General features: G+C 34.8%; 1 long non-coding RNA gene across 1 annotated transcript; it reads left to right on the forward strand.

Annotated features, from left to right (window-relative positions):
• The first annotated feature begins 655 nt into the window (after positions 1–655).
• On the forward strand, positions 656–12,237 carry LOC132734853 (uncharacterized). The gene is made up of 4 exons (XR_009626377.1): positions 656–793; positions 9,415–9,501; positions 9,754–9,864; positions 12,026–12,237. It is a non-coding gene; the product is annotated as an uncharacterized LOC132734853 (long non-coding RNA).
• The last annotated feature ends 1,095 nt before the right edge of the window (positions 12,238–13,332 follow it).

The following is a 13,332-nucleotide window of genomic DNA, read 5'->3' on the forward strand; positions in this document are numbered from 1 at the left end:
ATAAACAGCAATTTGTACTTATTCATTATTTGATACATCGTTTTCTTGCATATCAGACAGGATTATCTACCGGGTTTACACCGGTGCTTTAAAAACTCTATCTTACACCCCCATGTAAGACAAGTTTCGCGTGTTTTACAATGACGTCATTGACGCGAGCCTTTTTTATGAATGAATTGCGTTCTTAGCGCATTGACGTACTGTAATTTCCCGTTTATGAATGAAATTTTCAGTTCATACGCTACTTATAAGTCAAAAGTGCGTTATAAGAAATATCCGTTTTTGTAATTAATGTTTGAAAATAATTTGAATATGTTATAAAGAAAAGAAAAAGGAAATCAAACACCCGGTTGTTGGTACAGGACAGGAATATCTACCCTTCCTCGGGATGACTGTTTTACAGCGGGGAAAATTCGGCAGAGCCTCCGTTACCGCCGTTCAAAACAGTACCTCGAGCTAGATATTCCGGTCTGGACCGGCCAGCCCCGGTGTAAGATTCTTATAATATCTTAGGTTTTTAATTAAAAGTAAAATTGTAAACTGTAACATTCATATGCCAGTTAAGATGTAACACTTTTGTGACAGGTCCGAGTTTTATCAGGGTTATTCTGTGTTTGGTAAATATATTAGATTTTAGATTCAATTTTTGCATCGTTTCCGCTTGGCTGAGTTTAGTTCAAGTTTTTGGAGGGTAGATGTGTTGATACCGATGTGTTGCATCTACTGGCTGTTTTATTTTCGTTTATATGTTGAATAGGTTAAGTGTATTGTGAAATGGATTAATTGTATATAGGTATGTTTTGACCTACTGTTGTTTACATCCATTTTTGGTAATGAGTGTTAATTTACTCGTGAGCTTTTGGTAACTTATTTTCATACATAGAATTTACGGTATGTCTTAATACCGGATATGACTCATATCCGCGGATATGACTTTAAAGGTATTTAAAGTTTATACCGGATATGACTTTTATTTTACAAAGTAAATATTTTTTATTATTTTTTCTTGATACGATGTTTTATAATAATAAAATGATTTTACATGCAAAATATCGTTAAATTTGGTCTATAAATAAAAAAGTTATAAGTTATATTCGAATTTTGTTTTATAAAAGTCATATCCGTGAAGATTTCGAGACGTTTCGGCCCCAAGACATATCGGCCCCAAACTACCAAAGACGTTTCGGCCCCGGACGTTTCGGCCCTTTACCAAATCGGCCCCAGAATAAGTACTGTATTTTAAACCGATATATTAATAGCATTTCAAAAAAAATTAATCAATTAATATATATATTTACTGGTTTGGGAGATAAACTCGGCCGAAAATCAGTGTTTTGGGGGCATATTTCATTTATTTGTTTACGTATTCTGATGAATCTTGCACCATAATAAACTTCAGCTCTTCGATTTTCCGGTATCACCATAAAAGTTATATTTAGAAACAAGACGGGTAATTTTGAGAGGCCCTGGAAGAGGTACATAAAAAGGATATTTTTAACGCGCGCGAGTAGATAATTCCGGCTCTTTGTTTTTCTTCTTAAAATTAGTAAGTTAAAACGTCAAATAACATGTTTAGACATTTTATTATTTCTTTGCTGTTCATTTATGTCAAATAAAAAGTATTTGTTACCAAAATTGTTGAGCATTACGTTAGTATAATGAATATGTATGATAACACGATATTTATATGCAACGTACTATGTACATTTAAGATATAAATCATTTTTACGTAAAAACACATGCATTATCATTTATTAACGTATAACGAAATATGTAGTTAAAGTATTAGTGATTCAAATTTATATTTGCTTAGCTTAACAGAGTGAAGAAGAAATTAATTTAGTGGTATTCAACCTACACATTAACATATAAAAGGAGCATTTAACATCAGAGTTTCAATCCATTCCACTTAAAGATCACAATTGTGTAATCAGCCTTTTTTCTGAGTTAGCAAGACAAAAGTGAGTCCGAATTTCATCTATTTTTTATAGATATAGCGTGTGACGAAACATCTGTAGTAGTAGCCAGCCCTCCAACAGATTTAGCGTGAGTGGTATTCAGTTGATGCGAGCTTTGTACTCCCGTCATACTTGCAGTGGTCTCAACGCAAAATGACTGTGCCCACAGGGCTCCGGATCTATTGTTTTAGAACTATGGTTCTCTTCGCATATGTTTAATTTAGAGACAGAGAGTAACTCATTAGAGTCTATAAAATCTTCAAGACCACATACACGATTATCAATGCCTTTTAATATCCCCTTTAAACAGGAAACCAAACTACACATGACACCAATTTTCAAATCTGTTGAGTTATAATAAACCGTGTTTTTGGAGATGATATCGTTACATGTTTAAGTACAGATGAAAATTCTAATTTGCTGTCAAGTGCTCCGGACTTTTGACCCGCCGTCGTACGCGGATGTAGTTAATTTCGAAAGACCGATGCCCCAATGACAACGCGATACAAGTAAGTCGCGCACACAACCTTATGCACGGGAACTGACCGTACACAAAACAACTCAAGATCTGAGTCTGAGCCAATACTCATAGTTGATAAGATAGAGGCTCCGAAGCCGATACCGACACGTATAACAGTTAGAAACGATATGCATTCCAACGGGTTTCAAATTTCAAAGTCGTAGACACACGAAACATTTTGTTTAATTGGCTTTTAAAAATACACTGGATATTGATAGACTAAGTGCTTTTATATCCAATGGTGGATTTCATTTTCGTGATATAGAACCTGATTGTGGACCCAAGGTTTTCACGATTCGTACATTTCCCATGCGTAAAAGTCGTAATAAATTGCTTGTCCGGCTGAATATTGCAGCCGATGAAATACTCTGATCTTGTAATGAAAAACGGTTTCTGGCCTTCACACGTGCGATGTATTCCATGGATGTCAAGGGACGCCCGCCGAAGATCAGGAACATGAACGCGGACGCTTCTAGTTCGCAGATGAAAAACGACACTTCTAGGGCGTTTCGGTCGTCACAGTTTCAATGTCGGGAAAAACAGTAACATAAATCGTTATCGCATTCTAAGTGATATTGACTAACTGTTATCCAATAAATGTCATTTCATATGGCTACTATTTATATGTGTAAACAAATTATAAAATGGCTATTAACATAATGACTTGGAATGCAACGGGGGTTAATGTCAAGTGCCTCATATCTCACCGGTATGCTTAAACATAGACATATTGACTTTTGTGGAGTTTCAGAGCACTGGTTAATGCCCCACAATTTACATTTTATTGATAGTATAAGCATGGATTATAATTATCATGCAGTTTGTAATAGTTTGATGTTAATCCGAGATTACGATCTGGTAAAGGAGGTGTTGCAATTTTATGGCACAAACGATTTGACAATATTGTAACACCTTTATGTATTGATGATGATAGGATCGCTGGTATTTCAAGTGCAGATCTCAAATAACCAATATATGTTTATTTTTCAGATATATTTGCCATGCACTAACCATTCAAACTTTGCAATTTTCAACTTACATTGATAAATTGTACGATTTGTATAACATGTATTCACAACACGGTGTGACTGTATTCATTGGCGATTATAATGCACAGTGGAATGCAATGCGACCAATTTTCGTCGTATGTTATTGTTGCGATTTATGTCTGATTGTTAATCTATGTGCTGTGAATACGCTACGATTTGTTTAGGTGCCAGAAACTCATATTGTCTCATACGATAATATTTATCATACATTGATAGATTATATATGTCTACCAGTAGAAGTTTTAGATTTAGTATCATTTTGTGAAATCATTTAGATGATAATTGTTTAAATTGTTTCTAGACACAGGCCGGATTATAGCTTCTTTTTTATGTGCATATTGAAACATATTTTGAATGTTAAAAACAGTTCAAATTTATATAATGTGAATTGGAAAAAAGCCTTCAAGATGAGAGTATAGAACAGTTCCGGTCTCTTCTTTCATCCGATAAAGATCTGTTAAATATTGAAATGACTGATCTGGATCGTGAAGGAGTTGTATAGCGTATACTACTTTCACAAGAAAGTATTGGATAGTGCATCACAATCTTTACCGAAGAAAAATATTTAAGAAACATTTGAAACCGTTTTGAATGTCGAACTCGCAAACCTTCCATAAGAAAATGACAGTTTTGAGGGGATAAATGGGGTGTCCCCTTTGAAGGGAAAGACCACGTGGTGACAATCACATAAGTTATGTTGAATATAAATCGGCCAAACGTATAATTTAGACGAATGATGAGAAATTTGTACAGCTGAGCATCTAAAAATAATGGATCAAGGAATTGGACAGAAACAAGCCGAAAGTTAGATTCGAACCAATTCCCTTGGGAAAGCTGTTAGTTTCCAGAAAAGACAGACACAATGTAAGGTGAGCTCCGGAGTTAAATTTGATGATAATGGGGGTTATACGTACCGTTGGGTGAAAAACTCACAGAGCACTGGGGGACGTTATTTTAAAAATTTTTATCACCCAAGGGAATCCACCGGATTTTGACGACAGATTCAAACAGAGGTATGTACTGTTGTGGATGAAACCTTTAGTAATATTGAACCTGATAAAAATGTACGTGTTTTACCCGAAAAGAGTTGTCCACTGCTATCATGTCCCTACCAAAGGTAAAGCATGTGGGGCAAGATTGTGGGTCCTTTTATGAACATTTGATTTATGCCTAAAGACATTGCTTCAGAGTTTTGGCCAACCTTTTCACATTTATGCTCCGCTTAGGATATATTCCGATAAGCTTAAGCGTGGCGTTATAATAACGTTACATAAGGGCGGTAATAAACGCAAAGATAACCCGAATAATTATCGGGCTATCACTCTTTCGTCGGTGATACTTAAAGTATATGAACTCATCTTGTTATCCAGATGTAAGGACGTAATTCTCAGTACGTTAAATATGCAACAGGGCGGCTTCCAGGAACAACTGGGGGGTTTGTCTGATGACCTCGTTCGTGCTTCGAGAGAGTGTATTTTTTTGCCGGGAACACTTTTCGAAACTATACGTATGTTTCTTGGATGGGGAAAAAGCGTTTGATACTGTATATGGCACCAAGGATTATTTTATAAGCTTATAGAATGTAACATTGACAAAACATCGCTTATCTCAATCCGGGAAATGTATAGAGACGCTACTAGTTGTGTTAGACATAAAGGATTAATATCTCACAGCTTCCCTGTTCTTCAAGGTACCCGTCAGGGGGCAAAACTTCTCCCACTCTGCTACCTCGTCTATATCAACGGATTAATAAAACAATTGGAAGCAAGTGATTATGGCTTTGTTATGTATAATATTAAACCTTAGCTCACCAACCGTTGCAGATGATATGTATTTAGTATCGTTTTCCAAAGGAGGTATGGACAAGATGTTAGATATATGTAATGAATACTCTCGTCAGTGGGAGATACAGATACAATGCGGGGAAGTGTGGGATCATAGTCTTCAATGAGGATGAGGGGAGTGAGGATAGAACATTTTTTTATTGGGCGTGAGCGTATTAATGAGGTTGAATATTACACTCACTTGGGCATCGAATGTGATAAGTATATGTCACAAAGAAAATTGTTTTATGATGCTGCTAACAAACTACGTGGGACATTGCTTAGTATCGTTAATAGTGGGCATTCACCCAGCTCATATAAACCCAATAAACATCCAGAACTATCTACCGCTCAGTCGTACTCCCCAAAGGCCCTCTACGGTTGTGGAGTTATGGAATGTATACTCAGCATCAGACATTCGGACACTTGAATTGTCTCACCGCTTTTTGTGTTAAAGTTTATGCAAACATTTAAACGCCATACATCCACTGACTTTGCATTAAGTTCAATAAATATTGACAGTATTGAAGAAATTATAAACTACAGAAAGCTAAATTTCTTAGGCCAATTATGTCGTCTGCCTTGCCAATATTTGGCAAAAACAAGTGTTCATTACGCGACTGATAAAGTATTTGAACTTTGACAATCAGAGTCGTGGATTTATACCCGATGTATACAGACTATTGCAGAAATATAATCTTGAAAGTGTCCTTTACTCATATTTAGAAAGTGGCGTATTCCCTTCGAAATATGCATGGAAAGTTACTTTACGCTCAGCCATTACAAATACTGCAACCTACACGCGTGTTTAACCGATTAATACTGTCAAGACGTGAGTTATGTGGAATAATCCAGTATTCATTGCCAGCGACGCTGTGGTATGTATCAAGAAACAACCCTAAATAAAAGAAAAAATACGGCGTATATGTTTCTTTTTTAATGGAAAGTATAGGTAGTTTTATGTCCCATTCATATGTTGTAACATGTAGAAAATGCAACAGGCTTTGCGAAAATCAAATCGTACACTTGATGTGCTTCTGTACGGTAAACAACAACAATATGATCAGATTGTGGGACTCAGTCATTGAGGAATGCGGAATGACAACATTTATAGACCTTCTTGCGTTATCACCTGAGGAACAATGCTGGCAGTGTTTCCGGCTAGCATCTGATAATGACAGTCTAGCGTTGCGCAATTATAGAGTTGCGAAGTCTATTCGTAATCTCTTAAAGATCCGCACAAACTAGAAAAAATTGGTACATGGAGGGTGACTGTGAAATCTTATAGAGTTCCAGGTCTCTATAATGAACAAAAAGCCGCGGAATTTACTCGTGTAATAAATACCTAATACAGGACTTGTAAAACTAACAAAATAGGAACCAACTCTAAATAGTATAACTATATTTATATATAACATGATATCATGTAATTGTCATCTCATCAGTCTATACGTTTTCGTTTTCGTCCGCATAGACTTTTGTCAAATGTGACAGATATGCCAACATAATGTTATAAGGATAAAAATTAATGCTGTAAGCAGTGTTTTTTTTTATTTCTAATTTAAATTACTGTAATCTATGTGACATAATGATGTTTATCACAAGCACACGGATATATACCTTCTTTAAATATTTGATTAAATATATACATGTTAACTATTATAAAAAATTCAACTATTACATTCAAACTATATTGCAATCCACACAACGCAACCTGTATATCTGATACTAGTGACTTTCTTTTTTCTCTAATATTTGTGTGTTCATTTGATACTTACCTCTTGAGATATATATTGATACCTTGATAAGTATACTAGTTAATTTTTGTCTGTACATTTTTTATACTTACCTCTTGAGATATATAGGATACCTTGGTTAGTATACTAGTTAATGTTTGTCTGTATATTTCATACTTACCTCCTGAACAATATATGATACCTTGATAACTGTTTGTACATTTGATAGTATACTAGTTAACATTTAAGACAAAAATAACACCTCATGAGACAAATTGTAAGTTAACATTTATTTTGTTATATTTTGTTTTCTATATCTGATATAATTTATGTAGTTAATGTAAAATATTTCTAATGCATCTCTTCTTACTATATGAACGATGCTAAATTGGATATACTATTCTGTTAATATGTATTATACTTGTTTATGTATATATCTATGTTCACCTCTGTAGAAATATGTTATGCTCTTCAATATTGGAGGAAATAAAAGTATTTATCTATTTTTTAAACGTCGTCTGCTTTACCGGTAGTCGGTCAATATAGAAAAGTACCCCTGTGCGGGCCTCAAAATGAGCATCTGCTGCACATGCGCACATCAATAGTATAAAAACTAAATTATGCCAGATATTTATCCAGTAGTATGGTGAGGGGAAAGTAATCAATAACAAAAACAGAACAGAACATAAACTTTATTTGAAAAAATATAATACACAAAAAAAATTATAAACCATATATAGATAATATTTTATTTGAATGATAAAGAAGCAAGACACAAAACAATACTGCCAATTAGCATAATGTATAAACAGTTAATTAGTTACACTTTGAAAAAAAATACGTATAGTTTGATTAAGAACAAAAGATAATGTTTTCTAAGGAAAAATTGTAAGTAACTTTCATCATCATCATCATCATCATCATCTTAAGTAATTGCATCACTCCGCAAGGAGTATACTCGCAATCGGATAAAAACTGTATATACATACGCAGCAGGCAGGACTGACTTTTTCCAAAATAAAAATAAAAAGTTTCCCTATTTACAGTTTCTATTAAAAGAGTAAAAACAACTCCGTGATTATTATTTTATATGTTGGCTGACCAAAGCTGATTGGAAAGCATCCAGGCTGGTCTGGTCAACAACGTCTTGCGGCAGCTTGTTCCAAAGCACGATGGTTGCGGGAAAGAAACTATTTTGGAAGATGGAGGTGCGTGCTCTGATTTGGCGGAAGCGTTGGTTGTGCCCTCTGACAGTCTTAGCATTGATAAGTGGAGGATCTGGTATAATATCTACAAGGTTGTGCATTATCTTGAAGAACATAGTTGTTCTGGTGTTGTTGCGCCGGTGTTGGAGGGTGTCCCATTTGGGGTCGGTAAGCATGTCGGTGACGCTGCTTGTTCGTGTGTAGTCTTGTTTCACGAATCTTGCAGCGCGACGTTGGACCATTTCTAGTTGGTTGATAAGACCCTCAGAGTGAGGGGACCAGACTTTCTTAATCAAGAAGTTTAAGTGGTTTGTTTTATAAGTAAGTAACCGGCCTTTATTGTTTGTTACACCTTTAAAAACATTAACGTATATCTAAATGGTTCAAGAGATCAAAAGATAATAAATAATTATTCAAAGAATTAAAGTGTCATAATTGTTTAATTGTAATTAAATTAATTGTTGTTAATCAATCAAGCAATACACTATAGTGGGGCCGAAACGTCTCGCAGAAAAGGGCCGAAACGTCCAGGGGCCGATTTTTCGACTGGGGCCGATTTGGTTTGGGGCCGAAACGTCCTGTTTGCTCCGTGAAGGACGGAAGATACCGAATATGACTTTTATTTTTGTAAATTGATTTTTTATTAACTTTTCTTGATACGGTGTTTTATAATAACAAAATGATTTTATATGCAATATATCGTTAAATTTGGTACATAAATAAAAAAGTTTAAGTTATATTTGTTGGGTTTTTATCTGGGACATACATATCCGAGGTTTTTATATAAAAATCATATTCGTGAAGAACAGAAGATACCGAATATGACTTAGATCTATATTTTATAAAGTAAGTGTTTTTTCTGTCTGGATGTGATATTTAATTACAATGAAATGAAATAAAATGCGAATAATCGTTAAATTTGGTCCATAAATAAAAAAGTTGTAAGTTATAATTATTGATTGCGTTTTCTATAAAAGTCATATCCTTGACGCGTGAAGGACAGAAGATACCGAATATGACTATCAAAATGGCGGTACGGGACTACTTTCTTTAACAAATCTAAATATCACTTGATATCTTCAATATCTTATCACATATTTTTATATAACCTCTAAATTTACAGTTTTACTGATTGATAGTCACAGTGTGAAGAGGCGATTAAGAGAGTTGTACAGGTGTTGGTTATAATTGTGGACAGTGCCATACACTGGTGAGTTAAATTATTGTTATTTAACAGATGATAACTTTATATGAAAATTGTAATATTCAACCTTCTATGTTAAGGTTTAGTTAATAAGTGTGTAAGCCACTAGATTCCACTTACTTTATATTAAAGGGATCCATTAATGTTTATGTATGACTTATGTGAGAAGATGAATGATTTCTTTCAGAGATTGTAATGTATTACATTGCAAGTTATATATGTATTACTTGAAGTAAGGATTTGTTATGTATTTTACAGGTCACCTTGTAATTCAACTCACCTTGTAACTTGTGTTTGGAGATTGGAGAAGAGTAGTTTACCAAGTGGAATGGACTTTTGTGTAAAATATATGTGATGTACTCGTATCAGGTGTTTTTATAAATTAAATAATTAATATTAATAAGAACTGCTACATGGTGTTGCTTTTAAGCTCACCTGAGCATGCTCAGGTCGAGCTTTTAGGATCGATGATTGTCCGTCGTCCGTCGTCTGTTCACATTTAGTTGTTAACGCTCTAGCGGTCGCATTTTTGTCTCAATCATCATCAAACTTGGTCAGGATACTTATCTAGTTGATAGCTCGGATGAGCTCGAACATAGGTCATCTCGGATGAGAAACTAGGTCACAAAAGCTAAAAATAGAAAAACCTTGTTAACACTCTAGAGGTCACATTTTTGCCTCAATCATCATCAAAGTTGGTCAGGATGCTTATCTAGTTGATAGCTCAGATGAGTTCGAACATAGGTCATCAAACTTGGTCAGGATGCTTGTCCAGGTAATAGCTTTGATGAGTTTGAACATGGATCATCTTGGATGAAAAAGTAGGTCACCGGAGCTAAAAATAAAAAAACCTTGTTAACACTCTAGCGGTCACATTTTTGCCTCTATCATCATCAAACTTGGTCAGGATGCTTGTCTAGGTGAAAGCTCAGATGAGTTCGAACATGGGTCATCTCGGATGAAAAAGTAGGTCACCGAGCTAAAAATAGAAAAACCATGTTAACACTCTAGCGGTCACATTTTTGCATCAATCATCATCAAACCTGGTCAAGATGCTTGTCTAGGTGATAGCTTGGATGAGTTCGAACATGGGTCATCCTTGATGAAAAACTAGGTCACAGGAGCTAAAAATAGAAAAACCTTATAAACACTCTAGCGGTCACATTTTTGCATCAATCATCATCAAACTTGGTCAGGATGCTTGTCTAGGTGATAGCTTGGATGAGTTCGAACATGGGTCATCTCGGATGAAAAAGTAGGTCACCGAGCTAAAAATAGAAAAACCATGTTAACACTCTAGCGGTCACATTTTTGCATCAATCATCATCAAACTTGGTCAAGATGCTTGTCTAGGTGATAGCTCAAATGAGTTTGAACATGGGTAATCCTGGATGAAAAACTAGGTCACAGAAGCTAAAAATAGAAAAACCTTGTTAACACTAGCGGTCACATTTTTGACACAAGTGTCATCAAACTTGATCAGGATGCTTGTCTAGGTACTTGGTCGGATGAGTTCGAACATGGGTCATCTCGGATGAAAAACTAGGTCACAGGAGCTTAAAATAGAAAAACCTTGTTAACACTCTAGTGGTCACAATTTAGACCCAATTGTCATCAAACTTGGTCAGGAAACTTGTCTAGGTCATTGCTGGGATTAAATCGAACATGGGTCATCTCGGATGAAAAACTAGGTCACAGGAGCTAAAAATAGAAAAATCTTGTTAACACTCTAGTGGCTACTGTTGTGATCCAAATATTCTGTAAATTGGTCTGAAAGTTTGTTTTGATGATTTCTAAGTCAAGTAACATGGGTCATCTTGGATGAAAAACTAGGTCACACCGCCCAAATATGGAAAAACCTTGTTAACATTCTAGTGGTCACATTTTCGACTCAGTTATCATCAAACTTGGTCAGGATGCTTGTCTAGATAATTGTTCGGATGAGTTCAAAATCGCATGTGAAACTAGGTCACCGGAGCTAAAAATAGAAAAATCTTGTTTACACTCTAGTTGCTACTGTTTTGATCCAAGTATCCTGGAAATTGGTCTGAAAGTTTGTTTTGATGATTTCTATGTCAAGTTTGAATATGTGTCACCTGGGTCAAAAACTAGGTCGCACTGCTCAAATATGGATAATCCTTGTTAACACTGTAGTGGTCACATTTTTGACTCACCTGTCATGAGACTTGGTCAGAATGCTTGTCTATGTAATTGTTTGGATGAGTTTGATAAGTCAGGTGAGCGATCTAGGGCCATCATGGCCCTCTTGTTTATGTTTTGGACCACCATTTAAATATAACCAGAACCTAACTTAGACAACACTTTCATGCCATATTAATATATGTATGCTACTTTTTAAATGACATTGAAAATGATTTTTTATTTACATTACAGTATGTTATATTAATTTTAAACGCCCTACGTATTTTAGAAATCAAAAGGAACATCATATGGTGGTTTTCTAAGACAGCTGTCTGAAGTTAAAGATTATAACTTTGGTAAAATTAAGAAATGTTATTTTACTTTACAGGATTCAAGGTACATTGTGATAGATCTTTACCTGCTTCTTCTGACATGACAAACTGTCCCGGAAACATGGATTATAGATGTGACCTTTGTAATAAGTTATTTAGTTATAAATCTAATCTATATAAACATATTACATCAGTTCATCTCCAAGAGAAGAGATTTAAATGCGAAATATGCGAGAAATCATTTTCTCGTAGTCATCATCTGAAATATCATATGTCAATACATACTGGTGAAAAAGACTATAAGTGCAACATATGTGAAAAATCTTTTCCGCTGAAGCAAAACCTCACAAAACATATGATAATGCACTCTGGTGAGAAAACGCAAACATGTAAAATATGTAATAAGTCATTTGGACTAAAAAGTACTCTTCAAAAACATATGACAGGTATACACACTGGTGAGAAAAAATATGCATGTGAAATGTGTGATAAATCATTTTCATGGAGAGGTTCCTTAAGAAAACATATGACAATACACACTGGTGAGAAACATCATGCATGCGGAATATGTAATAAGTCATTTTCTCGTAAAGGTACTCTTGATGGGCATATGACAATACACACTGGTGAAAAGAAATATTCTTGTGAAGTATGCAGTAAATTATTTTCTTTTAGAAGCAATCTCACAAGACATATGAAAATACATACTGGTGAAAAGGAGTATCACTGTGAAATTTGTGATAAATCCTTTGCTGATAAAAGTTATGTTCAAGTACATATGAGAGTACACATTAGTGTTAAAACCGTGTAAATTTGATAGATTTATTATAAGACCGCAACTTTAGCTCAAAAACGAAAACAAAAAACCCGTATTGATGTAACTCATGCGGTAAATAGTTTTTGCAAGAAGAAATTTTCTTTAGACGGAGACATATTTGATAAACATAGTCATTAACTAACACGTTGTTGAGACAAATTATGTAAATAAATTTTGATAATTTACAGAGATTTTGTTTTTTACTGTAGTGTAGAGAGTTAATGCATCTTTTCCAAGTGCATTTTATCTGCAGAAGCACTTTATCTGAAGAAGCACCAGACCACATTTTAAGCGCGAGAGCTTTTTCAGATGTTAATGCACGAAAAAAGGTGCAGTGGCGTTATTCTCGGTGTAAACTTTTGTTAAATGTATTTTGTATAAAGAAACTATTGCTTGAGCAATGCTTTTCACGTGTATGACAATTATGTTTTGGTAATAAAACAACCGAGGCCGTCATTGTATTAAGCTGCTTTAACATTCCCCCTGAGTCGCGCTTATTCAAATAAAATTAATAGAACTAAACGAGGGACCATAATTATAGTGAAT

The sequence above is a fragment of the Ruditapes philippinarum genome, unplaced genomic scaffold, assembly GCF_026571515.1.
Source record: "Ruditapes philippinarum isolate M1 unplaced genomic scaffold, ASM2657151v2 ctg5870_1_1_1_1, whole genome shotgun sequence".
Lineage (NCBI taxonomy): Eukaryota > Metazoa > Mollusca > Bivalvia > Venerida > Veneridae > Ruditapes > Ruditapes philippinarum.